This window comes from Garra rufa, unplaced genomic scaffold (assembly GCF_049309525.1).
Source record: "Garra rufa unplaced genomic scaffold, GarRuf1.0 hap1_unplaced_002, whole genome shotgun sequence".
NCBI classification, from domain to species: Eukaryota; Metazoa; Chordata; class Actinopteri; order Cypriniformes; family Cyprinidae; genus Garra; species Garra rufa.
Genome location: NW_027394277.1, coordinates 8086409 through 8109224, shown reverse-complemented (window position 1 = coordinate 8109224; position 22816 = coordinate 8086409). Strand labels below are relative to the sequence as shown.

At 40.4% G+C, this 22816-nt stretch overlaps 31 non-coding genes across 31 annotated transcripts; all 31 read left to right on the top strand.

The window, feature by feature from the left end:
- Window positions 1-295: 295 nt before the first annotated feature.
- On the top strand, window positions 296-414 carry LOC141305937 (5S ribosomal RNA). Its single transcript, XR_012344899.1, has one exon. It is a non-coding gene; the product is annotated as a 5S ribosomal RNA (ribosomal RNA).
- An 84-nt stretch (window positions 415-498) lies between these two features.
- On the top strand, window positions 499-617 carry LOC141305936 (5S ribosomal RNA). The gene has a single exon (XR_012344898.1). It is a non-coding gene; the product is annotated as a 5S ribosomal RNA (ribosomal RNA).
- A 753-nt stretch (window positions 618-1370) lies between these two features.
- On the top strand, window positions 1371-1489 carry LOC141305935 (5S ribosomal RNA). The gene has a single exon (XR_012344897.1). It is a non-coding gene; the product is annotated as a 5S ribosomal RNA (ribosomal RNA).
- Window positions 1490-2242: 753 nt separating this feature from the next.
- On the top strand, window positions 2243-2361 carry LOC141305933 (5S ribosomal RNA). The gene has a single exon (XR_012344896.1). It is a non-coding gene; the product is annotated as a 5S ribosomal RNA (ribosomal RNA).
- Window positions 2362-2445: 84 nt separating this feature from the next.
- LOC141305932 (5S ribosomal RNA) lies at window positions 2446-2564 on the top strand. The gene has a single exon (XR_012344895.1). It is a non-coding gene; the product is annotated as a 5S ribosomal RNA (ribosomal RNA).
- An 84-nt stretch (window positions 2565-2648) lies between these two features.
- LOC141305930 (5S ribosomal RNA) lies at window positions 2649-2767 on the top strand. The gene has a single exon (XR_012344893.1). It is a non-coding gene; the product is annotated as a 5S ribosomal RNA (ribosomal RNA).
- An 84-nt stretch (window positions 2768-2851) lies between these two features.
- Window positions 2852-2970, top strand: LOC141305929 (5S ribosomal RNA). The gene has a single exon (XR_012344892.1). It is a non-coding gene; the product is annotated as a 5S ribosomal RNA (ribosomal RNA).
- An 84-nt stretch (window positions 2971-3054) lies between these two features.
- Window positions 3055-3173, top strand: LOC141305928 (5S ribosomal RNA). The gene has a single exon (XR_012344890.1). It is a non-coding gene; the product is annotated as a 5S ribosomal RNA (ribosomal RNA).
- A 753-nt stretch (window positions 3174-3926) lies between these two features.
- LOC141307365 (5S ribosomal RNA) lies at window positions 3927-4045 on the top strand. Its single transcript, XR_012346318.1, has one exon. It is a non-coding gene; the product is annotated as a 5S ribosomal RNA (ribosomal RNA).
- Window positions 4046-4129: 84 nt separating this feature from the next.
- On the top strand, window positions 4130-4248 carry LOC141305927 (5S ribosomal RNA). Its single transcript, XR_012344889.1, has one exon. It is a non-coding gene; the product is annotated as a 5S ribosomal RNA (ribosomal RNA).
- Window positions 4249-4332: 84 nt separating this feature from the next.
- Window positions 4333-4451, top strand: LOC141305926 (5S ribosomal RNA). Its single transcript, XR_012344888.1, has one exon. It is a non-coding gene; the product is annotated as a 5S ribosomal RNA (ribosomal RNA).
- A 753-nt stretch (window positions 4452-5204) lies between these two features.
- On the top strand, window positions 5205-5323 carry LOC141307115 (5S ribosomal RNA). Its single transcript, XR_012346071.1, has one exon. It is a non-coding gene; the product is annotated as a 5S ribosomal RNA (ribosomal RNA).
- A 6441-nt stretch (window positions 5324-11764) lies between these two features.
- LOC141306812 (5S ribosomal RNA) lies at window positions 11765-11883 on the top strand. The gene has a single exon (XR_012345768.1). It is a non-coding gene; the product is annotated as a 5S ribosomal RNA (ribosomal RNA).
- Window positions 11884-12636: 753 nt separating this feature from the next.
- Window positions 12637-12755, top strand: LOC141305494 (5S ribosomal RNA). The gene has a single exon (XR_012344458.1). It is a non-coding gene; the product is annotated as a 5S ribosomal RNA (ribosomal RNA).
- Window positions 12756-12839: 84 nt separating this feature from the next.
- On the top strand, window positions 12840-12958 carry LOC141305925 (5S ribosomal RNA). The gene has a single exon (XR_012344887.1). It is a non-coding gene; the product is annotated as a 5S ribosomal RNA (ribosomal RNA).
- An 84-nt stretch (window positions 12959-13042) lies between these two features.
- Window positions 13043-13161, top strand: LOC141305924 (5S ribosomal RNA). Its single transcript, XR_012344886.1, has one exon. It is a non-coding gene; the product is annotated as a 5S ribosomal RNA (ribosomal RNA).
- A 753-nt stretch (window positions 13162-13914) lies between these two features.
- Window positions 13915-14033, top strand: LOC141307366 (5S ribosomal RNA). Its single transcript, XR_012346319.1, has one exon. It is a non-coding gene; the product is annotated as a 5S ribosomal RNA (ribosomal RNA).
- Window positions 14034-14786: 753 nt separating this feature from the next.
- Window positions 14787-14905, top strand: LOC141305922 (5S ribosomal RNA). Its single transcript, XR_012344885.1, has one exon. It is a non-coding gene; the product is annotated as a 5S ribosomal RNA (ribosomal RNA).
- An 84-nt stretch (window positions 14906-14989) lies between these two features.
- LOC141306762 (5S ribosomal RNA) lies at window positions 14990-15108 on the top strand. The gene has a single exon (XR_012345720.1). It is a non-coding gene; the product is annotated as a 5S ribosomal RNA (ribosomal RNA).
- An 84-nt stretch (window positions 15109-15192) lies between these two features.
- On the top strand, window positions 15193-15311 carry LOC141306701 (5S ribosomal RNA). The gene has a single exon (XR_012345658.1). It is a non-coding gene; the product is annotated as a 5S ribosomal RNA (ribosomal RNA).
- A 753-nt stretch (window positions 15312-16064) lies between these two features.
- On the top strand, window positions 16065-16183 carry LOC141305921 (5S ribosomal RNA). Its single transcript, XR_012344884.1, has one exon. It is a non-coding gene; the product is annotated as a 5S ribosomal RNA (ribosomal RNA).
- An 84-nt stretch (window positions 16184-16267) lies between these two features.
- Window positions 16268-16386, top strand: LOC141305920 (5S ribosomal RNA). The gene has a single exon (XR_012344883.1). It is a non-coding gene; the product is annotated as a 5S ribosomal RNA (ribosomal RNA).
- Window positions 16387-17139: 753 nt separating this feature from the next.
- On the top strand, window positions 17140-17258 carry LOC141307049 (5S ribosomal RNA). The gene has a single exon (XR_012346005.1). It is a non-coding gene; the product is annotated as a 5S ribosomal RNA (ribosomal RNA).
- Window positions 17259-18011: 753 nt separating this feature from the next.
- Window positions 18012-18130, top strand: LOC141305918 (5S ribosomal RNA). The gene has a single exon (XR_012344881.1). It is a non-coding gene; the product is annotated as a 5S ribosomal RNA (ribosomal RNA).
- Window positions 18131-18883: 753 nt separating this feature from the next.
- Window positions 18884-19002, top strand: LOC141306757 (5S ribosomal RNA). Its single transcript, XR_012345714.1, has one exon. It is a non-coding gene; the product is annotated as a 5S ribosomal RNA (ribosomal RNA).
- An 84-nt stretch (window positions 19003-19086) lies between these two features.
- Window positions 19087-19205, top strand: LOC141305917 (5S ribosomal RNA). The gene has a single exon (XR_012344879.1). It is a non-coding gene; the product is annotated as a 5S ribosomal RNA (ribosomal RNA).
- A 753-nt stretch (window positions 19206-19958) lies between these two features.
- LOC141305916 (5S ribosomal RNA) lies at window positions 19959-20077 on the top strand. Its single transcript, XR_012344878.1, has one exon. It is a non-coding gene; the product is annotated as a 5S ribosomal RNA (ribosomal RNA).
- Window positions 20078-20830: 753 nt separating this feature from the next.
- Window positions 20831-20949, top strand: LOC141305915 (5S ribosomal RNA). The gene has a single exon (XR_012344877.1). It is a non-coding gene; the product is annotated as a 5S ribosomal RNA (ribosomal RNA).
- An 84-nt stretch (window positions 20950-21033) lies between these two features.
- On the top strand, window positions 21034-21152 carry LOC141305914 (5S ribosomal RNA). Its single transcript, XR_012344876.1, has one exon. It is a non-coding gene; the product is annotated as a 5S ribosomal RNA (ribosomal RNA).
- An 84-nt stretch (window positions 21153-21236) lies between these two features.
- LOC141305913 (5S ribosomal RNA) lies at window positions 21237-21355 on the top strand. Its single transcript, XR_012344875.1, has one exon. It is a non-coding gene; the product is annotated as a 5S ribosomal RNA (ribosomal RNA).
- A 753-nt stretch (window positions 21356-22108) lies between these two features.
- Window positions 22109-22227, top strand: LOC141307114 (5S ribosomal RNA). The gene has a single exon (XR_012346070.1). It is a non-coding gene; the product is annotated as a 5S ribosomal RNA (ribosomal RNA).
- The last annotated feature ends 589 nt before the right edge of the window (window positions 22228-22816 follow it).

Below are 22816 nucleotides of genomic sequence, written 5' to 3'. Positions count from 1 at the left end.
CGTTTTATCGTGTTGTTTTAAAGTCTTTTATGTGAACCTTGTAAATAAACCAAATCTATTTAAACCAATCTTCTTTTATGTCTCATTCTTTTAACCACTAGTCATCTCTCACAGTTAAATCTGATCCCATTTTAGTCTTGTAACTCGGCTGATAAGGCCGATTGTTACACTTGGATGGGAGACCGCCTGGGAATACCAGGTGCTGTAAGCTTTTGCCTTTTCTTCACTATTTATATAATATGCTGGCTTTTACGGAGGCTGATCTTTAAATAGCCCACTTTTTGGAGCAGCCCTCGCTTACGGCCATACCGCGCTGAGAGCGCCCGATCTCGTCTGATCTCGGAAGCTAAGCAGCGTCGGGCCTGCTTAGTACTTGGATGGGAGACCGCCTGGGAATACCAGGTGCTGTAAGCTTTTGCCTTTTCTTCACTATTTATATAATATGCTGGCTTTTACGGAGGCTGATCTTTAAATAGCCCACTTTTTGGAGCAGCCCTCGCTTACGGCCATACCGCGCTGAGAGCGCCCGATCTCGTCTGATCTCGGAAGCTAAGCAGCGTCGGGCCTGCTTAGTACTTGGATGGGAGACCGCCTGGGAATACCAGGTGCTGTAAGCTTTTGCCTTTTCTTCACTATTTATATAATATGCTGGCTTTTAGAAAGACGTGTTTTACCGCTCTATTTATTACAATCATTTAAATGTATTATAGAGTTTTAAGTGTTTTACATGTTTTTTAGGCCATTTTATTACTCTTAACATTTTAAGTGAGTGTGTGTCTTTAAAAAATGGATGGTTGGCCTGCCATGTGACTAGACACATGACAGGAAGCAGGAAGTACAACTGTATAAGAGAGCAGCATGACAAACAAAGGACAGTCACCAAACTGTTGGATTGAGGAGTTGCTAATTTTAGAGCTCACCTTTCCATTCACCACCTGCAAACTTTGGATTACACTTTCTGTGGATTGTATATACACCGGTGGACACTCACATTGGACTTATCAACACACTGGGATTCTTGGACTGTTTTTAGGGTATGGACAAATGAACTGTATTCTTTTAACAGCGTTTACCTCGTTTTATCGTGTTGTTTTAAAGTCTTTTATGTGAACCTTGTAAATAAACCAAATCTATTTAAACCAATCTTCTTTTATGTCTCATTCTTTTAACCACTAGTCATCTCTCACAGTTAAATCTGATCCCATTTTAGTCTTGTAACTCGGCTGATAAGGCCGATTGTTACACTTGGATGGGAGACCGCCTGGGAATACCAGGTGCTGTAAGCTTTTGCCTTTTCTTCACTATTTATATAATATGCTGGCTTTTACGGAGGCTGATCTTTAAATAGCCCACTTTTTGGAGCAGCCCTCGCTTACGGCCATACCGCGCTGAGAGCGCCCGATCTCGTCTGATCTCGGAAGCTAAGCAGCGTCGGGCCTGCTTAGTACTTGGATGGGAGACCGCCTGGGAATACCAGGTGCTGTAAGCTTTTGCCTTTTCTTCACTATTTATATAATATGCTGGCTTTTAGAAAGACGTGTTTTACCGCTCTATTTATTACAATCATTTAAATGTATTATAGAGTTTTAAGTGTTTTACATGTTTTTTAGGCCATTTTATTACTCTTAACATTTTAAGTGAGTGTGTGTCTTTAAAAAATGGATGGTTGGCCTGCCATGTGACTAGACACATGACAGGAAGCAGGAAGTACAACTGTATAAGAGAGCAGCATGACAAACAAAGGACAGTCACCAAACTGTTGGATTGAGGAGTTGCTAATTTTAGAGCTCACCTTTCCATTCACCACCTGCAAACTTTGGATTACACTTTCTGTGGATTGTATATACACCGGTGGACACTCACATTGGACTTATCAACACACTGGGATTCTTGGACTGTTTTTAGGGTATGGACAAATGAACTGTATTCTTTTAACAGCGTTTACCTCGTTTTATCGTGTTGTTTTAAAGTCTTTTATGTGAACCTTGTAAATAAACCAAATCTATTTAAACCAATCTTCTTTTATGTCTCATTCTTTTAACCACTAGTCATCTCTCACAGTTAAATCTGATCCCATTTTAGTCTTGTAACTCGGCTGATAAGGCCGATTGTTACACTTGGATGGGAGACCGCCTGGGAATACCAGGTGCTGTAAGCTTTTGCCTTTTCTTCACTATTTATATAATATGCTGGCTTTTACGGAGGCTGATCTTTAAATAGCCCACTTTTTGGAGCAGCCCTCGCTTACGGCCATACCGCGCTGAGAGCGCCCGATCTCGTCTGATCTCGGAAGCTAAGCAGCGTCGGGCCTGCTTAGTACTTGGATGGGAGACCGCCTGGGAATACCAGGTGCTGTAAGCTTTTGCCTTTTCTTCACTATTTATATAATATGCTGGCTTTTACGGAGGCTGATCTTTAAATAGCCCACTTTTTGGAGCAGCCCTCGCTTACGGCCATACCGCGCTGAGAGCGCCCGATCTCGTCTGATCTCGGAAGCTAAGCAGCGTCGGGCCTGCTTAGTACTTGGATGGGAGACCGCCTGGGAATACCAGGTGCTGTAAGCTTTTGCCTTTTCTTCACTATTTATATAATATGCTGGCTTTTACGGAGGCTGATCTTTAAATAGCCCACTTTTTGGAGCAGCCCTCGCTTACGGCCATACCGCGCTGAGAGCGCCCGATCTCGTCTGATCTCGGAAGCTAAGCAGCGTCGGGCCTGCTTAGTACTTGGATGGGAGACCGCCTGGGAATACCAGGTGCTGTAAGCTTTTGCCTTTTCTTCACTATTTATATAATATGCTGGCTTTTACGGAGGCTGATCTTTAAATAGCCCACTTTTTGGAGCAGCCCTCGCTTACGGCCATACCGCGCTGAGAGCGCCCGATCTCGTCTGATCTCGGAAGCTAAGCAGCGTCGGGCCTGCTTAGTACTTGGATGGGAGACCGCCTGGGAATACCAGGTGCTGTAAGCTTTTGCCTTTTCTTCACTATTTTTATAATATGCTGGCTTTTACGGAGGCTGATCTTTAAATAGCCCACTTTTTGGAGCAGCCCTCGCTTACGGCCATACCGCGCTGAGAGCGCCCGATCTCGTCTGATCTCGGAAGCTAAGCAGCGTCGGGCCTGCTTAGTACTTGGATGGGAGACCGCCTGGGAATACCAGGTGCTGTAAGCTTTTGCCTTTTCTTCACTATTTATATAATATGCTGGCTTTTAGAAAGACGTGTTTTACCGCTCTATTTATTACAATCATTTAAATGTATTATAGAGTTTTAAGTGTTTTACATGTTTTTTAGGCCATTTTATTACTCTTAACATTTTAAGTGAGTGTGTGTCTTTAAAAAATGGATGGTTGGCCTGCCATGTGACTAGACACATGACAGGAAGCAGGAAGTACAACTGTATAAGAGAGCAGCATGACAAACAAAGGACAGTCACCAAACTGTTGGATTGAGGAGTTGCTAATTTTAGAGCTCACCTTTCCATTCACCACCTGCAAACTTTGGATTACACTTTCTGTGGATTGTATATACACCGGTGGACACTCACATTGGACTTATCAACACACTGGGATTCTTGGACTGTTTTTAGGGTATGGACAAATGAACTGTATTCTTTTAACAGCGTTTACCTCGTTTTATCGTGTTGTTTTAAAGTCTTTTATGTGAACCTTGTAAATAAACCAAATCTATTTAAACCAATCTTCTTTTATGTCTCATTCTTTTAACCACTAGTCATCTCTCACAGTTAAATCTGATCCCATTTTAGTCTTGTAACTCGGCTGATAAGGCCGATTGTTACACTTGGATGGGAGACCGCCTGGGAATACCAGGTGCTGTAAGCTTTTGCCTTTTCTTCACTATTTATATAATATGCTGGCTTTTACGGAGGCTGATCTTTAAATAGCCCACTTTTTGGAGCAGCCCTCGCTTACGGCCATACCGCGCTGAGAGCGCCCGATCTTGTCTGATCTCGGAAGCTAAGCAGCGTCGGGCCTGCTTAGTACTTGGATGGGAGACCGCCTGGGAATACCAGGTGCTGTAAGCTTTTGCCTTTTCTTCACTATTTATATAATATGCTGGCTTTTACGGAGGCTGATCTTTAAATAGCCCACTTTTTGGAGCAGCCCTCGCTTACGGCCATACCGCGCTGAGAGCGCCCGATCTCGTCTGATCTCGGAAGCTAAGCAGCGTCGGGCCTGCTTAGTACTTGGATGGGAGACCGCCTGGGAATACCAGGTGCTGTAAGCTTTTGCCTTTTCTTCACTATTTATATAATATGCTGGCTTTTACGGAGGCTGATCTTTAAATAGCCCACTTTTTGGAGCAGCCCTCGCTTACGGCCATACCGCGCTGAGAGCGCCCGATCTCGTCTGATCTCGGAAGCTAAGCAGCGTCGGGCCTGCTTAGTACTTGGATGGGAGACCGCCTGGGAATACCAGGTGCTGTAAGCTTTTGCCTTTTCTTCACTATTTATATAATATGCTGGCTTTTAGAAAGACGTGTTTTACCGCTCTATTTATTACAATCATTTAAATGTATTATAGAGTTTTAAGTGTTTTACATGTTTTTTAGGCCATTTTATTACTCTTAACATTTTAAGTGAGTGTGTGTCTTTAAAAAATGGATGGTTGGCCTGCCATGTGACTAGACACATGACAGGAAGCAGGAAGTACAACTGTATAAGAGAGCAGCATGACAAACAAAGGACAGTCACCAAACTGTTGGATTGAGGAGTTGCTCATTTTAGAGCTCACCTTTCCATTCACCACCTGCAAACTTTGGATTACACTTTCTGTGGATTGTATATACACCGGTGGACACTCACATTGGACTTATCAACACACTGGGATTCTTGGACTGTTTTTAGGGTATGGACAAATGAACTGTATTCTTTTAACAGCGTTTACCTCGTTTTATCGTGTTGTTTTAAAGTCTTTTATGTGAACCTTGTAAATAAACCAAATCTATTTAAACCAATCTTCTTTTATGTCTCATTCTTTTAACCACTAGTCATCTCTCACAGTTAAATCTGATCCCATTTTAGTCTTGTAACTCGGCTGATAAGGCCGATTGTTACACTTGGATGGGAGACCGCCTGGGAATACCAGGTGCTGTAAGCTTTTGCCTTTTCTTCACTATTTATATAATATGCTGGCTTTTACGGAGGCTGATCTTTAAATAGCCCACTTTTTGGAGCAGCCCTCGCTTACGGCCATACCGCGCTGAGAGCGCCCGATCTCGTCTGATCTCGGGAGCTAAGCAGCGTCGGGCCTGCTTAGTACTTGGATGGGAGACCGCCTGGGAATACCAGGTGCTGTAAGCTTTTGCCTTTTCTTCACTATTTATATAATATGCTGGCTTTTACGGAGGCTGATCTTTAAATAGCCCACTTTTTGGAACAGCCCTCGCTTACGGCCATACCCCCACCTGAGGCGCTAGAGAGCAACAGGAAGTGGTTGGCAGCAGTTGGGAGAGGAAGGCTCTCCTCCATTTTGTGTTTAATTTTTGTTTGTTTTGTGAGTTGTAATACGTTAAGTTAGTTTTTTGTGTTTTTTGTCAACTTTTAAACCACCTAACAGCAGCATTCTTGCTGTCTGGAGGGTGGTTAGTTCCTTTTTTTTTTTTTTTTTTTTAATGGATGGATTAATTTCTATGAATATGGATTTGGCACGAGAGAAAAGGCAGCAAACAGAAAATGGACTGGATAAAAGACTACGAGAAAAGGATTACCCTAAAAAGGAGCAGAAACGGATTTACGCTAAAGAAGCAACCGTAGTGATTGATCTGACTGAAGTGCAGGATGGGAAAGCAGAAGACATTATTCAAGCACTGACAGACAAGATGGACGTGACGACTATACTTGCGGTAAGACCAAAAATGATGAGAGAATATGAAATAACATTGGAGAAAGAAGAAGATATTGAGAAACTAGCAGATGGATTGATGATAAAAGGAAAGACATGTGAAATTAAAAAGTTGAATAATAAAGAATTTGTTGTCTCTTTCATGCATCTGCCCGCTTACCTGGAGGACGACGTGGTTCTACAAAAGCTGGAGGGATGGGGGGTAACTCCCATCTCCCAGATCAAACGGAGATTTTATCCGGGCACCCGCATCGAGGATGGAACGAGATTTGTGAGAGTGCGATTCCCAAAAGAGGTGGCTTCTCTGCCCTATAGCACGAGAATGGAGACAGAAGAGGGGCCTCAGTATTTCAGGGTGATACACAGCCAGCAGGTGAGAACCTGTAGGCTGTGTATGAGCCCTGAACACCTGATGAAGGACTGCCCAGACTTCAAATGTTTCAAGTGCGAGGAGAGGGGCCACTTCGCACGGGACTGTAATGCAGTGAGGTGCCCGGACTGCAGGCTCGTACTAAATAAGTGCGAGTGCTGGTTCGGAGACCAGCAGGAGGATGACCAGGAGAGCGGGCAGATGCATGAGGGAGACAATGAAGAGGAGCCACGCGAGGACACGGGAGGAACACAAAGAGAGGGTATTGCAGGCACGGACATTGACGATGAAAGCGAAAGGACTGGAGTAATGCAGGACAACGACGAAACAGAGACACTGATGGAGACGACGGAGGATTTGCAAACAGAATTGGAAGAGTCAGAGGAGCAGGTCAACGAGGAAGGGAGAGTGGACAGAGACAGCGAAAACATTGATGATGGCGGCACCATGGGAATATCAAATAAAAGAAGAAGAAGAACTAAGGTAACACCAAATCTAGAGAAAGCCAAAAGGAAAGTTTTAAAACAAACATGTGAGGAGAAACAGGACAGTGGAGATACTGGAAAGGAAGGGGAGGCCATGAGCTGACAAAATGGGGACTTTATGGCTTTTAGTTTATTTTATGGTGTTGAAAATTGTGACTTTTAATGCTAGAGGACTAATGAATGGTTTTAAATTTGAAAAGATGAAGGAACTGTGTAAAAATGAGGATGTGATTTTATTGCAAGAGACAAACTGGAAAGAGAATCGTATGGAGGATTTTAAAAAAAGATGGGAAGGGGAATTACTCTTTAATAACGGAGAAGGAAAAATTGGAGGAGGAATGGCGATTTTAATAAGAAAAGACAGAGGTATCAAGACAAAGCATTTGTATAGTGATAAAAAAGGAAAATGTATGGTTGTAGAAATGGTGATGGAGGAAGAAAATTTTATTTTAGGGAACGTGCATGCTCCGAATGAAGAAAAAGAAAAGAAAATGTATTTTAATGTTTTAGCCGATGTAATTGAAAAATGGGGGAAGGTGGTGATTGCAGGGGATTTTAACACAGTTTTTAGCAAAATGGATATGGCAAACGGGATGGTTTTTAAAACGGATGGGGGCAGAAAAGAACTAAAGTCGTTGATGGAAGAGAAAAATATGATTGATGTGTGGAGGGAAAGAAACGAGAAAAAGAAGGAATTTTCAAGAAGACAGTTGGTGGGGAATTTTATGTGCCAAACCAGAATAGATTATTTCTTAAGTACTAGAAATCTGGAATGTTTTATTGACAGAATAGTTTATAAAGACACAACCTTAAGCGATCACAAAATGGTTTTAATGGTGATGGATTTTAAAAGAGAAACGAAGGGACCTGGAGTGTGGATCTTAAACACTGATGTTTTAAAAAATGAAAGTTTTAAAAAAGAGATTGAAAATATATTAGATGAGAGGAAAAAAGATCTGATGTATATGGAAGACAAAAGGCAATGGTGGGAAAACGTAAAGTATCAGATAAAGAAATATTCAATAAACTACTGTAATTTGTTACAAAAGGTTAAAAGAACTAAGGAGAAAGAAGTAAGGAGAACATTAAAAGAGGAGTTAAATAAAAATGAAGTAAATGTACAAAAAGTAATTCAATTTGAAAATACATTGGGAAAAATAGAAGAGGAGAAATGCAAAGGGGCGATGTTAAGAAGCAAAGCAAAATACATGGTGGAAGGAGAAAAATGTAACAGATTCTTTTTTAATCTTGAGAAAAGCAGGGGGAAAGCGGAAATAATTAAAGAACTTAAAAGTAAGGATGGGAAAGTGGTGTCAGATACAGAGAGGATTTTAAAAGAAGTGAAAACATATTATGAGGAATTGTTTAAGTCAGAGGGAGGAGATGAGGAAAAACGGAAGATTTTATTACAACAAATAGCAAGGAAAGTTGGTGAGGAGGATAAAAAGGATTGTGAAAGCGAAATAACAACAGAAGAAATTAAACAAGCCATAAATCAATTAAGAGTGAAGAAAAGCCCTGGAATAGATGGTATTGGAAGCGAGTTTTACAAAGTTTTTAAAGAAAAGGTAGTTGGGATTTTAAATGAAATTTATGAAGAAGTGTTCAAAAAAGAAAGAGTAAACCCAAAAATGGGGCTAGGATTAATGAAAATAATATACAAGAAAAAGGGAGACAAAAATGAACTGAAGAATTTTAGACCCATTACAATGTTAAACACTGATTTAAAAATTTTAGCAAAGGTCTTAGCGAATAGGTTAAAAAAAGTCATGCCAAATATAATAGAAACCAACCAAGCATATGGAGTAAAGGGGAGGGATATAGCAGACATTACAAGCAGCATAAGAGATATAGTGGGTTATATAAAAGAAAAAGAAAGGAGCGCATACATTATAAGTATGGACTTTGAAAAGGCGTTCGACAGAGTCGAACATGGGTTTTTATTTGCGATTTTAAAAGAATTTGGTTTTGGAGATAATTTTATAAAATGGATCTCAATTTTATACAGGGATATTTTAACAAAAGTAAAATGCAATGGATTTTTAACTCAACCTTTTAAAGTTTCAAGATCTATAAGACAAGGGTGTCCATTGTCAGCACAGTTGTACTCTTTGGTGGCAGAACCTTTAGGGCTTTTAATAAACAGAGAAAAAAGAATAAATGGAATAAAAATGGAAGAGGGAAAAGAGTTAACACAAATATTTCAATACGCTGATGACACGACAGTTGTGGTTGAAAATATAGAAAGTGTTAAAAGAGTGATAGAGAAAACAACATTTTATTGTGAGGGTTCAGGTGCAAAAATAAATGAAGAAAAAACTGTATATATGAAGTTTGGAAGGGCCGAGATTTTAACGGGGCTTTTTAGGTTTAAGGAGGTTCAAGAAATGAAGATTTTAGGGGCAATATTAGCAAGGAATGAAAAGGAGGCAATTGACAATATGTGGGAAGAGACGGTAGGAGGGATGGAAAGAAGACTTATTTTTTGGAGAAACAGATCTTTAAGTTTGAAAGGGAAAATTTTAATTGTAAATATGTTAATGTTATCCAAAATGTGGTACAATTTACATGTCATGCCATTGCCAGATTGGGTTTTGAAGAGAATAAAGAAAAGTGTTTTAGAATTTCTATGGGACAAAAAGCCTCCAAGAATTGCATATCTTACATTGATAGGGAAACCAGAAGAGGGAGGAATGGGGTTGGTCGACGTAGAGCAAAAAATGAAAAGCATGAGGGTAAAAGTGGTAAGGAAATATTTGGATGACACGAACAATGCAGAGTGGAAGAAAATAATGAGCTTCTATTTAAACAAATGTGGGAATTTTAATTTAGGGGAAGACATTTTATGGATGAAGCTGAAGAATTGGATGATGGAGGGGATCCCACAGTTTTATAAAGAGGTTTTAAATGCTTGGAGGCTTTTTTTAACAGAGGTGGATTTTAATCCAGAGGGGAGGGAAAGGATTTTAAATCAACCTCTGTTTTTAAATGGAAAAGTAAAGATACAAGAGCATGACCTCTATTTTAAGAAATGGTTGCAAGTGGGGATTGTGAAGGTAAGGGATGTTTTATGGGAATATAAAGAGGGATTTTTACCACTTCAAGTGATTATAGATGCGATGGAGGAGGGGAAGGAGGATTTTAATGTAATGTTTTTAAAAAGACAATACGAAGAGGTAAAAAAAGCAATCCCTGGAGAATGGCTGGATGATCTTAACAAGAGGGAAGAAAAGGAGAACAAAATGAATGTGTTTTTAAAATGTAAAGACAAGTTGGTGAATTTTAATTTGGGTACTGTTAAAATGTTTTATGGTTTTTTTATGAAAAGAATTTTTAAAAAACCTGTTGCCAATCAATTCTGGATAAGGCATTTTAACGAAATTGAAGAAAAAGATATCTGGAAGCATATGGCATGGAAATGGTTGGATGTAGATCTAGAATGTTTTGATTATTTTATTAGACAAAATGTGATTTTTACGGAAATGAGATTGTGTGCTATGCAGAAAGAAACAAATGCTCAATGCAAAGTTTGTAAAACAGAAGATGAGGGAATTTTACATTTGTTTTTATTCTGTAAGGAGTTGATCCCATTTTTTAACGAATTTAAGAAACTAATCAAAGATTTAAGAGGTAACGAAGAGGATTTTAATTGGAGTAGAATGTTTATGTTGGGAATAGCAGAGAATAAACCAAACAAGAAACTCATTAATTTGTTTTTAATTGTGGCAAAAAAAGCTATATGGAAAAGAAGGAATATAGCGAAAAACAGAGATTTTGTTTTAAACCTTTGGTTTCTTTTTAAATGGATGGCAGAAGATCATGTCAAAATGCTGTACAGTTATTTTAAATCAGAAAATATTATGGGAGATTTTTATGAAATTTTCACAAAAGATGTCATATGTATTTTAAAAAATATGCACTTTTACATGCCAGGGGAAGATGAACTTTTGTTGGTTTAGCTTTTAGGCTTTTATTTGTTGTTATGATTGGGTTAAAAAGATGCTTGTGTCATGTAATATTTACGAATGTTTATTTACGAACAATGCTAAATACTCGGAAATTGGTGATAACGGTTTTGTTGTGTATTGGGTTCTTCTTCAGTAGTAATGAAAATGTATTATTGATTTGTGTATTCAATGTGTATTCAAATATATAATGATTTTTGTACAATAAAAAAAAAAAAAAAAAAAAAAAAGAGCGCCCGATCTCGTCTGATCTCGGAAGCTAAGCAGCGTCGGGCCTGCTTAGTACTTGGATGGGAGACCGCCTGGGAATACCAGGTGCTGTAAGCTTTTGCCTTTTCTTCACTATTTATATAATATGCTGGCTTTTAGAAAGACGTGTTTTACCGCTCTATTTATTACAATCATTTAAATGTATTATAGAGTTTTAAGTGTTTTACATGTTTTTTAGGCCATTTTATTACTCTTAACATTTTAAGTGAGTGTGTGTCTTTAAAAAATGGATGGTTGGCCTGCCATGTGACTAGACACATGACAGGAAGCAGGAAGTACAACTGTATAAGAGAGCAGCATGACAAACAAAGGACAGTCACCAAACTGTTGGATTGAGGAGTTGCTCATTTTAGAGCTCACCTTTCCATTCACCACCTGCAAACTTTGGATTACACTTTCTGTGGATTGTATATACACCGGTGGACACTCACATTGGACTTATCAACACACTGGGATTCTTGGACTGTTTTTAGGGTATGGACAAATGAACTGTATTCTTTTAACAGCGTTTACCTCGTTTTATCGTGTTGTTTTAAAGTCTTTTATGTGAACCTTGTAAATAAACCAAATCTATTTAAACCAATCTTCTTTTATGTCTCATTCTTTTAACCACTAGTCATCTCTCACAGTTAAATCTGACCCCATTTTAGTCTTGTAACTCGGCTGATAAGGCCGATTGTTACACTTGGATGGGAGACCGCCTGGCAATACCAGGTGCTGTAAGCTTTTGCCTTTTCTTCACTATTTATATAATATGCTGGCTTTTACGGAGGCTGATCTTTAAATAGCCCACTTTTTGGAGCAGCCCTCGCTTACGGCCATACCGCGCTGAGAGCGCCCGATCTCGTCTGATCTCGGAAGCTAAGCAGCGTCGGGCCTGCTTAGTACTTGGATGGGAGACCGCCTGGGAATACCAGGTGTTGTAAGCTTTTGCCTTTTCTTCACTATTTATATAATATGCTGGCTTTTAGAAAGACGTGTTTTACCGCTCTATTTATTACAATCATTTAAATGTATTATAGAGTTTTAAGTGTTTTACATGTTTTTTAGGCCATTTTATTACTCTTAACATTTTAAGTGAGTGTGTGTCTTTAAAAAATGGATGGTTGGCCTGCCATGTGACTAGACACATGACAGGAAGCAGGAAGTACAACTGTATAAGAGAGCAGCATGACAAACAAAGGACAGTCACCAAACTGTTGGATTGAGGAGTTGCTCATTTTAGAGCTCACCTTTCCATTCACCACCTGCAAACTTTGGATTACACTTTCTGTGGATTGTATATACACCGGTGGACACTCACATTGGACTTATCAACACACTGGGATTCTTGGACTGTTTTTAGGGTATGGACAAATGAACTGTATTCTTTTAACAGCGTTTACCTCGTTTTATCGTGTTGTTTTAAAGTCTTTTATGTGAACCTTGTAAATAAACCAAATCTATTTAAACCAATCTTCTTTTATGTCTCATTCTTTTAACCACTAGTCATCTCTCACAGTTAAATCTGATCCCATTTTAGTCTTGTAACTCGGCTGATAAGGCCGATTGTTACACTTGGATGGGAGACCGCCTGGGAATACCAGGTGCTGTAAGATTTTGCCTTTTCTTCACTATTTATATAATATGCTGGCTTTTACGGAGGCTGATCTTTAAATAGCCCACTTTTTGGAGCAGCCCTCGCTTACGGCCATACCGCGCTGAGAGCGCCCGATCTCGTCTGATCTCGGAAGCTAAGCAGCGTTGGGCCTGCTTAGTACTTGGATGGGAGACCGCCTGGGAATACCAGGTGCTGTAAGCTTTTGCCTTTTCTTCACTATTTATATAATATGCTGGCTTTTACGGAGGCTGATCTTTAAATAGCCCACTTTTTGGAGCAGCCCTCGCTTACGGCCATACCGCGCTGAGAGCGCCCGATCTCGTCTGATCTCGGAAGCTAAGCAGCGTCGGGCCTGCTTAGTACTTGGATGGGAGACCGCCTGGGAATACCAGGTGCTGTAAGCTTTTGCCTTTTCTTCACTATTTATATAATATGCTGGCTTTTACGGAGGCTGATCTTTAAATAGCCCACTTTTTGGAGCAGCCCTCGCTTACGGCCATACCGCGCTGAGAGCGCCCGATCTCGTCTGATCTCGGAAGCTAAGCAGCGTCGGGCCTGCTTAGTACTTGGATGGGAGACCGCCTGGGAATACCAGGTGCTGTAAGCTTTTGCCTTTTCTTCACTATTTATATAATATGCTGGCTTTTAGAAAGACGTGTTTTACCGCTCTATTTATTACAATCATTTAAATGTATTATAGAGTTTTAAGTGTTTTACATGTTTTTTAGGCCATTTTATTACTCTTAACATTTTAAGTGAGTGTGTGTCTTTAAAAAATGGATGGTTGGCCTGCCATGTGACTAGACACATGACAGGAAGCAGGAAGTACAACTGTATAAGAGAGCAGCATGACAAACAAAGGACAGTCACCAAACTGTTGGATTGAGGAGTTGCTCATTTTAGAGCTCACCTTTCCATTCACCACCTGCAAACTTTGGATTACACTTTCTGTGGATTGTATATACACCGGTGGACACTCACATTGGACTTATCAACACACTGGGATTCTTGGACTGTTTTTAGGGTATGGACAAATGAACTGTATTCTTTTAACAGCGTTTACCTCGTTTTATCGTGTTGTTTTAAAGTCTTTTATGTGAACCTTGTAAATAAACCAAATCTATTTAAACCAATCTTCTTTTATGTCTCATTCTTTTAACCACTAGTCATCTCTCACAGTTAAATCTGACCCCATTTTAGTCTTGTAACTCGGCTGATAAGGCCGATTGTTACACTTGGATGGGAGACCGCCTGGCAATACCAGGTGCTGTAAGCTTTTGCCTTTTCTTCACTATTTATATAATATGCTGGCTTTTACGGAGGCTGATCTTTAAATGGCCCACTTTTTGGAGCAGCCCTCGCTTACGGCCATACCGCGCTGAGAGCGCCCGATCTCGTCTGATCTCGGAAGCTAAGCAGCATCGGGCCTGCTTAGTACTTGGATGGGAGACCGCCTGGGAATACCAGGTGCTGTAAGCTTTTGCCTTTTCTTCACTATTTATATAATATGCTGGCTTTTAGAAAGACGTGTTTTACCGCTCTATTTATTACAATCATTTAAATGTATTATAGAGTTTTAAGTGTTTTACATGTTTTTTAGGCCATTTTATTACTCTTAACATTTTAAGTGAGTGTGTGTCTTTAAAAAATGGATGGTTGGCCTGCCATGTGACTAGACACATGACAGGAAGCAGGAAGTACAACTGTATAAGAGAGCAGCATGACAAACAAAGGACAGTCACCAAACTGTTGGATTGAGGAGTTGCTAATTTTAGAGCTCACCTTTCCATTCACCACCTGCAAACTTTGGATTACACTTTCTGTGGATTGTATATACACCGGTGGACACTCACATTGGACTTATCAACACACTGGGATTCTTGGACTGTTTTTAGGGTATGGACAAATGAACTGTATTCTTTTAACAGCGTTTACCTCGTTTTATCGTGTTGTTTTAAAGTCTTTTATGTGAACCTTGTAAATAAACCAAATCTATTTAAACCAATCTTCTTTTATGTCTCATTCTTTTAACCACTAGTCATCTCTCACAGTTAAATCTGATCCCATTTTAGTCTTGTAACTCGGCTGATAAGGCCGATTGTTACACTTGGATGGGAGACCGCCTGGGAATACCAGGTGCTGTAAGCTTTTGCCTTTTCTTCACTATTTATATAATATGCTGGCTTTTACGGAGGCTGATCTTTAAATAGCCCACTTTTTGGAGCAGCCCTCGCTTACGGCCATACCGCGCTGAGAGCGCCCGATCTCGTCTGATCTCGGAAGCTAAGCAGCGTCGGGCCTGCTTAGTACTTGGATGGGAGACCGCCTGGGAATACCAGGTGCTGTAAGCTTTTGCCTTTTCTTCACTATTTATATAATATGCTGGCTTTTACGGAGGCTGATCTTTAAATAGCCCACTTTTTGGAGCAGCCCTCGCTTACGGCCATACCGCGCTGAGAGCGCCCGATCTCGTCTGATCTCGGAAGCTAAGCAGTGTCGGGCCTGCTTAGTACTTGGATGGGAGACCGCCTGGGAATACCAGGTGCTGTAAGCTTTTGCCTTTTCTTCACTATTTATATAATATGCTGGCTTTTACGGAGGCTGATCTTTAAATAGCCCACTTTTTGGAGCAGCCCTCGTTTACGGCCATACCGCGCTGAGAGCGCCCGATCTCGTCTGATCTCGGAAGCTAAGCAGCGTCGGGCCTGCTTAGTACTTGGATGGGAGACCGCCTGGGAATACCAGGTGCTGTAAGCTTTTGCCTTTTCTTCACTATTTATATAATATGCTGGCTTTTAGAAAGACGTGTTTTACCGCTCTATTTATTACAATCATTTAAATGTATTATAGAGTTTTAAGTGTTTTACATGTTTTTTAGGCCATTTTATTACTCTTAACATTTTAAGTGAGTGTGTGTCTTTAAAAAATGGATGGTTGGCCTGCCATGTGACTAGACACATGACAGGAAGCAGGAAGTACAACTGTATAAGAGAGCAGCATGACAAACAAAGGACAGTCACCAAACTGTTGGATTGAGGAGTTGCTAATTTTAGAGCTCACCTTTCCATTCACCACCTGCAAACTTTGGATTACACTTTCTGTGGATTGTATATACACCGGTGGACACTCACATTGGACTTATCAACACACTGGGATTCTTGGACTGTTTTTAGGGTATGGACAAATGAACTGTATTCTTTTAACAGCGTTTACCTCGTTTTATCGTGTTGTTTTAAAGTCTTTTATGTGAACCTTGTAAATAAACCAAATCTATTTAAACCAATCTTCTTTTATGTCTCATTCTTTTAACCACTAGTCATCTCTCACAGTTAAATCTGATCCCATTTTAGTCTTGTAACTCGGCTGATAAGGCCGATTGTTACACTTGGATGGGAGACCGCCTGGGAATACCAGGTGCTGTAAGCTTTTGCCTTTTCTTCACTATTTATATAATATGCTGGCTTTTACGGAGGCTGATCTTTAAATAGCCCACTTTTTGGAGCAGCCCTCGCTTACGGCCATACCGCGCTGAGAGCGCCCGATCTCGTCTGATCTCGGAAGCTAAGCAGCGTCGGGCCTGCTTAGTACTTGGATGGGAGACCGCCTGGGAATACCAGGTGCTGTAAGCTTTTGCCTTTTCTTCACTATTTATATAATATGCTGGCTTTTACGGAGGCTGATCTTTAAATAGCCCACTTTTTGGAGCAGCCCTCGCTTACGGCCATACCGCGCTGAGAGCGCCCGATCTCGTCTGATCTCGGAAGCTAAGCAGCGTCGGGCCTGCTTAGTACTTGGATGGGAGACCGCCTGGGAATACCAGGTGCTGTAAGCTTTTGCCTTTTCTTCACTATTTATATAATATGCTGGCTTTTAGAAAGACGTGTTTTACCGCTCTATTTATTACAATCATTTAAATGTATTATAGAGTTTTAAGTGTTTTACATGTTTTTTAGGCCATTTTATTACTCTTAACATTTTAAGTGAGTGTGTGTCTTTAAAAAATGGATGGTTGGCCTGCCATGTGACTAGACACATGACAGGAAGCAGGAAGTACAACTGTATAAGAGAGCAGCATGACAAACAAAGGACAGTCACCAAACTGTTGGATTGAGGAGTTGCTCATTTTAGAGCTCACCTTTCCATTCACCACCTGCAAACTTTGGATTACACTTTCTGTGGATTGTATATACACCGGTGGACACTCACATTGAACTTATCAACACACTGGGATTCTTGGACTGTTTTTAGGGTATGGACAAATGAACTGTATTCTTTTAACAGCGTTTACCTCGTTTTATCGTGTTGTTTTAAAGTCTTTTATGTGAACCTTGTAAATAAACCAAATCTATTTAAACCAATCTTCTTTTATGTCTCATTCTTTTAACCACTAGTCATCTCTCACAGTTAAATCTGATCCCATTTTAGTCTTGTAACTCGGCTGATAAGGCCGATTGTTACACTTGGATGGGAGACCGCCTGGGAATACCAGGTGCTGTAAGCTTTTGCCTTTTCTTCACTATTTATATAATATGCTGGCTTTTACGGAGGCTGATCTTTAAATAGCCCACTTTTTGGAGCAGCCCTCGCTTACGGCCATACTGCGCTGAGAGCGCCCGATCTCGTCTGATCTCGGAAGCTAAGCAGCGTCGGGCCTGCTTAGTACTTGGATGGGAGACCGCCTGGGAATACCAGGTGCTGTAAGCTTTTGCCTTTTCTTCACTATTTATATAATATGCTGGCTTTTAGAAAGACGTGTTTTACCGCTCTATTTATTACAATCATTTAAATGTATTATAGAGTTTTAAGTGTTTTACATGTTTTTTAGGCCATTTTATTACTCTTAACATTTTAAGTGAGTGTGTGTCTTTAAAAAATGGATGGTTGGCCTGCCATGTGACTAGACACATGACAGGAAGCAGCAAGTACAACTGTATAAGAGAGCAGCATGACAAACAAAGGACAGTCACCAAACTGTTGGATTGAGGAGTTGCTAATTTTAGAGCTCACCTTTCCATTCACCACCTGCAAACTTTGGATTACACTTTCTGTGGATTGTATATACACCGGTGGACACTCACATTGGACTTATCAACACACTGGGATTCTTGGACTGTTTTTAGGGTATGGACAAATGAACTGTATTCTTTTAACAGCGTTTACCTCGTTTTATCGTGTTGTTTTAAAGTCTTTTATGTGAACCTTGTAAATAAACCAAATCTATTTAAACCAATCTTCTTTTATGTCTCATTCTTTTAACCACTAGTCATCTCTCACAGTTAAATCTGATCCCATTTTAGTCTTGTAACTCGGCTGATAAGGCCGATTGTTACACTTGGATGGGAGACCGCCTGGGAATACCAGGTGCTGTAAGCTTTTGCCTTTTCTTCACTATTTATATAATATGCTGGCTCTTACGGAGGCTGATCTTTAAATAGCCCACTTTTTGGAGCAGCCCTCGCTTACGGCCATACCGCGCTGAGAGCGCCCGATCTCGTCTGATCTCGGAAGCTAAGCAGCGTCGGGCCTGCTTAGTACTTGGATGGGAGACCGCCTGGGAATACCAGGTGCTGTAAGCTTTTGCCTTTTCTTCACTATTTATATAATATGCTGGCTTTTAGAAAGACGTGTTTTACCGCTCTATTTATTACAATCATTTAAATGTATTATAGAGTTTTAAGTGTTTTACATGTTTTTTAGGCCATTTTATTACTCTTAACATTTTAAGTGAGTGTGTGTCTTTAAAAAATGGATGGTTGGCCTGCCATGTGACTAGACACATGACAGGAAGCAGGAAGTACAACTGTATAAGAGAGCAGCATGACAAACAAAGGACAGTCACCAAACTGTTGGATTGAGGAGTTGCTAATTTTAGAGCTCACCTTTCCATTCACCACCTGCAAACTTTGGATTACACTTTCTGTGGATTGTATATACACCGGTGGACACTCACATTGGACTTATCAACACACTGGGATTCTTGGACTGTTTTTAGGGTATGGACAAATGAACTGTATTCTTTTAACAGCGTTTACCTCGTTTTATCGTGTTGTTTTAAAGTCTTTTATGTGAACCTTGTAAATAAACCAAATCTATTTAAACCAATCTTCTTTTATGTCTCATTCTTTTAACCACTAGTCATCTCTCACAGTTAAATCTGATCCCATTTTAGTCTTGTAACTCGGCTGATAAGGCCGATTGTTACACTTGGATGGGAGACCGCCTGGGAATACCAGGTGCTGTAAGCTTTTGCCTTTTCTTCACTATTTATATAATATGCTGGCTTTTACGGAGGCTGATCTTTAAATAGCCCACTTTTTGGAGCAGCCCTCGCTTGCGGCCATACCGCGCTGAGAGCGCCCGATCTCGTCTGATCTCGGAAGCTAAGCAGCGTCGGGCCTGCTTAGTACTTGGATGGGAGACCGCCTGGGAATACCAGGTGCTGTAAGCTTTTGCCTTTTCTTCACTATTTATATAATATGCTGGCTTTTACGGAGGCTGATCTTTAAATAGCCCACTTTTTGGAGCAGCCCTCGCTTACGGCCATACCGCGCTGAGAGCGCCCGATCTCGTCTGATCTCGGAAGCTAAGCAGCGTCGGGCCTGCTTAGTACTTGGATGGGAGACCGCCTGGGAATACCAGGTGCTGTAAGCTTTTGCCTTTTCTTCACTATTTATATAATATGCTGGCTTTTAGAAAGACGTGTTTTACCGCTCTATTTATTACAATCATTTAAATGTATTATAGAGTTTTAAGTGTTTTACATGTTTTTTAGGCCATTTTATTACTCTTAACATTTTAAGTGAGTGTGTGTCTTTAAAAAATGGATGGTTGGCCTGCCATGTGACTAGACACATGACAGGAAGCAGGAAGTACAACTGTATAAGAGAGCAGCATGACAAACAAAGGACAGTCACCAAACTGTTGGATTGAGGAGTTGCTAATTTTAGAGCTCACCTTTCCATTCACCACCTGCAAACTTTGGATTACACTTTCTGTGGATTGTATATACACCGGTGGACACTCACATTGGACTTATCAACACACTGGGATTCTTGGACTGTTTTTAGGGTATGGACAAATGAACTGTATTCTTTTAACAGCGTTTACCTCGTTTTATCGTGTTGTTTTAAAGTCTTTTATGTGAACCTTGTAAATAAACCAAATCTATTTAAACCAATCTTCTTTTATGTCTCATTCTTTTAACCACTAGTCATCTCTCACAGTTAAATCTGATCCCATTTTAGTCTTGTAACTCGGCTGATAAGGCCGATTGTTACACTTGGATGGGAGACCGCCTGGGAATACCAGGTGCTGTAAGCTTTTGCCTTTTCTTCACTATTTATATAATATGCTGGCTTTTACGGAGGCTGATCTTTAAATAGCCCACTTTTTGGAGCAGCCCTCGCTTACGGCCATACCGCGCTGAGAGCGCCCGATCTCGTCTGATCTCGGAAGCTAAGCAGCGTCGGGCCTGCTTAGTACTTGGATGGGAGACCGCCTGGGAATACCAGGTGCTGTAAGCTTTTGCCTTTTCTTCACTATTTATATAATATGCTGGCTTTTAGAAAGACGTGTTTTACCGCTCTATTTATTACAATCATTTAAATGTATTATAGAGTTTTAAGTGTTTTACATGTTTTTTAGGCCATTTTATTACTCTTAACATTTTAAGTGAGTGTGTGTCTTTAAAAAATGGATGGTTGGCCTGCCATGTGACTAGACACATGACAGGAAGCAGGAAGTACAACTGTATAAGAGAGCAGCATGACAAACAAAGGACAGTCACCAAACTGTTGGATTGAGGAGTTGCTAATTTTAGAGCTCACCTTTCCATTCACCACCTGCAAACTTTGGATTACACTTTCTGTGGATTGTATATACACCGGTGGACACTCACATTGGACTTATCAACACACTGGGATTCTTGGACTGTTTTTAGGGTATGGACAAATGAACTGTATTCTTTTAACAGCGTTTACCTCGTTTTATCGTGTTGTTTTAAAGTCTTTTATGTGAACCTTGTAAATAAACCAAATCTATTTAAACCAATCTTCTTTTATGTCTCATTCTTTTAACCACTAGTCATCTCTCACAGTTAAATCTGATCCCATTTTAGTCTTGTAACTCGGCTGATAAGGCCGATTGTTACACTTGGATGGGAGACCGCCTGGGAATACCAGGTGCTGTAAGCTTTTGCCTTTTCTTCACTATTTATATAATATGCTGGCTTTTACGGAGGCTGATCTTTAAATAGCCCACTTTTTGGAGCAGCCCTCGCTTACGGCCATACCGCGCTGAGAGCGCCCGATCTCGTCTGATCTCGGAAGCTAAGCAGCGTCGGGCCTGCTTAGTACTTGGATGGGAGACCGCCTGGGAATACCAGGTGCTGTAAGCTTTTGCCTTTTCTTCACTATTTATATAATATGCTGGCTTTTACGGAGGCTGATCTTTAAATAGCCCACTTTTTGGAGCAGCCCTCGCTTACGGCCATACCGCGCTGAGAGCGCCCGATCTCGTCTGATCTCGGAAGCTAAGCAGCGTCGGGCCTGCTTAGTACTTGGATGGGAGACCGCCTGGGAATACCAGGTGCTGTAAGCTTTTGCCTTTTCTTCACTATTTATATAATATGCTGGCTTTTACGGAGGCTGATCTTTAAATAGCCCACTTTTTGGAGCAGCCCTCGCTTACGGCCATACCGCGCTGAGAGCGCCCGATCTCGTCTGATCTCGGAAGCTAAGCAGCGTCGGGCCTGCTTAGTACTTGGATGGGAGACCGCCTGGGAATACCAGGTGCTGTAAGCTTTTGCCTTTTCTTCACTATTTATATAATATGCTGGCTTTTAGAAAGACGTGTTTTACCGCTCTATTTATTACAATCATTTAAATGTATTATAGAGTTTTAAGTGTTTTACATGTTTTTTAGGCCATTTTATTACTCTTAACATTTTAAGTGAGTGTGTGTCTTTAAAAAATGGATGGTTGGCCTGCCATGTGACTAGACACATGACAGGAAGCAGGAAGTACAACTGTATAAGAGAGCAGCATGACAAACAAAGGACAGTCACCAAACTGTTGGATTGAGGAGTTGCTCATTTTAGAGCTCACCTTTCCATTCACCACCTGCAAACTTTGGATTACACTTTCTGTGGATTGTATATACACCGGTGGACACTCACATTGGACTTATCAACACACTGGGATTCTTGGACTGTTTTTAGGGTATGGACAAATGAACTGTATTCTTTTAACAGCGTTTACCTCGTTTTATCGTGTTGTTTTAAAGTCTTTTATGTGAACCTTGTAAATAAACCAAATCTATTTAAACCAATCTTCTTTTATGTCTCATTATTTTAACCACTAGTCATCTCTCACAGTTAAATCTGATCCCATTTTAGTCTTGTAACTCGGCTGATAAGGCCGATTGTTACACTTGGATGGGAGACCGCCTGGGAATACCAGGTGCTGTAAGCTTTTGCCTTTTCTTCACTATTTATATAATATGCTGGCTTTTACGGAGGCTGATCTTTAAATAGCCCACTTTTTGGAGCAGCCCTCGCTTACGGCCATACCGCGCTGAGAGCGCCCGATCTCGTCTGATCTCGGGAGCTAAGCAGCGTCGGGCCTGCTTAGTACTTGGATGGGAGACCGCCTGGGAATACCAGGTGCTGTAAGCTTTTGCCTTTTCTTCACTATTTATATAATATGCTGGCTTTTAGAAAGACGTGTTTTACCGCTCTATTTATTACAATCATTTAAATGTATTATAGAGTTTTAAGTGTTTTACATGTTTTTTAGGCCATTTTATTACTCTTAACATTTTAAGTGAGTGTGTGTCTTTAAAAAATGGATGGTTGGCCTGCCATGTGACTAGACACATGACAGGAAGCAGGAAGTACAACTGTATAAGAGAGCAGCATGACAAACAAAGGACAGTCACCAAACTGTTGGATTGAGGAGTTGCTAATTTTAGAGCTCACCTTTCCATTCACCACCTGCAAACTTTGGATTACACTTTCTGTGGATTGTATATACACCGGTGGACACTCACATTGGACTTATCAACACACTGGGATTCTTGGACTGTTTTTAGGGTATGGACAAATGAACTGTATTCTTTTAACAGCGTTTACCTCGTTTTATCGTGTTGTTTTAAAGTCTTTTATGTGAACCTTGTAAATAAACCAAATCTATTTAAACCAATCTTCTTTTATGTCTCATTCTTTTAACCACTAGTCATCTCTCACAGTTAAATCTGATCCCATT